Source organism: Empidonax traillii, unplaced genomic scaffold (assembly GCF_003031625.1).
Source record: "Empidonax traillii isolate 1590-97213 ecotype Southwest subspecies unplaced genomic scaffold, ASM303162v1 scaffold264:size1143063, whole genome shotgun sequence".
NCBI classification, from domain to species: Eukaryota; Metazoa; Chordata; class Aves; order Passeriformes; family Tyrannidae; genus Empidonax; species Empidonax traillii.
This window is the reverse complement of record NW_020955457.1, coordinates 827654-829721: the sequence shown is the minus strand read 5'-3', so window position 1 is coordinate 829721 and position 2068 is coordinate 827654. Positions and strand designations below refer to the sequence as shown.

Sequence of the window (2068 nt, the reverse complement as noted above, 5' to 3'; positions counted from 1 at the left end):
TGTGAGAAACTGAATAATCTTTCACTTCATTCACACCATTTGAGATACTCTATTCCTCTGTCACATCTCTCCCCTCTCACTCTTCCAAACTTTTGAAATTTCTCTTAAGCAAAAGCTATTGTACAGTGTTACTAGCCTGCTCGGTCTTCTGCATACTTTACAAGTTGTTCTAGATCTTATCTGAGATGGGAGTAGTCCTCACTCAGCATGAAAGATGTGGGTGCATGATGGACTCATCATGATGTAATTATTGCTTTCCATTTTCTTATCCTTTCTTCCCTGAAAAACGTTTATTTCACTTCACGTTATTCTGATATACTTCCCAATGCTTTCTGAGCTCATTCCCTACTTCAGAGACTTGAGTTTAAATAGCAAGCAATTGTCAACCTGATAAATTTTAAAACAAAGTTCAGTCTAAAACCAGGTTCAGTGGTCATGTTTTGTCCAAGTGTAATTTTCAGGGAACAGGAAGGAGGCTGAGAAAGATAAGGTTAGTGGAACTATCCTTTAGCTACAGGAAGTTAAATGGGTAAGCATTTTAAGAATGGTTTTGTTTGGCTTTGGGCAATGGAATTAACGTGTAAGAGATTTCAAGTCTATTACAGAAAATATTTCAGAAATTAAATGAGCAATAGTGAGAAGTGCAGACCTTTCAGAATATATAAGAGACTGACTTCATATTCAGATAGATGAGAAATGATACTGTGAGTGCTAAGATCATATCCTGCATTCCAGTAAAACCAAAACGTGGAAAAAAGTTCTGCCTCTGTAATATTGAGATGATTTCTTAGGATTTCTGTGGGTGAGGTTTCACACTTAGCAAGTGATGTCTGGGGAAAAAAAGCACAAAATCAAAATCTCCTGTGGTTCTGTGAAGTCAGCTGTGGAAAAAAAGTTTTAATTGAGCACTGTGTTTCTAGGTTTTCTAGTATAAAACACAGTGAAAGATAATACAATACATTAAGATAATACAAATACAGTAAGGGACTACAAAAACTTTTTTGTGATAAGCTATTTCCTTAGGGGTGGATAAGAGCAAAAATCTCCTGGACAGGATTCCTTTGTTTACAAACTTCCTTCAGATTTTTTCATCATACCACTTTGTACTGCTGTGGTATCACATATATCAACTCTTTGCCGCCAAACAGCACGGTGCTCAGTTTTGTCCATCAATATCCAGCTACAGACATTACAATCAGAGCTGAAGTGTGGTAACAGGGAATTTTAAAAGAAGAATCTTATATGCAATACACAAAGTTACAGCAGTTTCCTGAAGGAAAAAAATGTATTGGATGCACTTCAAACAAATGTAGGCATGTTGATGTAACAAAATCATCAAAGTTTAAATATAGTAACTAATATACAACAAAAATATAGTACAATTTAGAAAAGGGTTGAGAAGTGTGACTAAAAGAGCTGGATGGGATTTTCCCCCCTGCTTATATATTTGAAATGTCTTTTTCCTTATACTCTCTAGTTTTCCTTGAAATCCCTAACTTTCTAACCCACAGAGCATTGCAACAGCCTCAATAGTACTCAAGACCTCAAAGTCCTGAATACAAATTACCTCCCTAATTTAGAACAGAATTTTACAACATGAAAACAGCAACTTGCACTGCAGGTCATGTCATGTATAGCATGCAGCAAAAGTGGGTAGCCCTGAGGCACATCCAAAACACCATGTGGAAATCAGGCCTGTACACTGTCATCTTCTTTTGGGGGAGTTGTTCAACCTAAATAAACTATTGAGTATAGAAATCCAAATTTGCAGATGAGGGAGAGTGACGTTCAAGTTTGAATGAAACCTGGCAAAGCAAAGGTTACTTAAGCTCTAGTTCCTCAGATGTCAGCTAGATCACTCAGAAAGTAGCAGGTTTGGGGCTCTTCTGAAGTAACCAGGGGAACACAGTGAAACCTTGTCCAAGCTAGTACAATCCTGTAAACAATTCTTCATGATCAATGTTCACGAATGTACATGTTCTCTGAGAAAATGGTTTCACCAAAATGTTTATGTGTGGGTTTCCTGTGCAACTGAAGACCCTAATAATTTAGACATTGTAGAGAAAAG

At 36.9% G+C, this 2068-nt stretch overlaps 1 long non-coding RNA gene across 1 annotated transcript in view; it reads right to left on the bottom strand.

Moving 5' to 3' along the window:
• Nucleotides 1-1653: 1653 nt before the first annotated feature.
• LOC114060200 overlaps nt 1654-2068 on the bottom strand; it is a 6511-nt gene continuing 6096 nt past the window's right edge. Inside the window, exon 3 of the long non-coding RNA XR_003571841.1 lies at nt 1654-1915. This is a non-coding gene — a long non-coding RNA (uncharacterized LOC114060200). The remainder of the gene's footprint in view (nt 1916-2068) is intronic.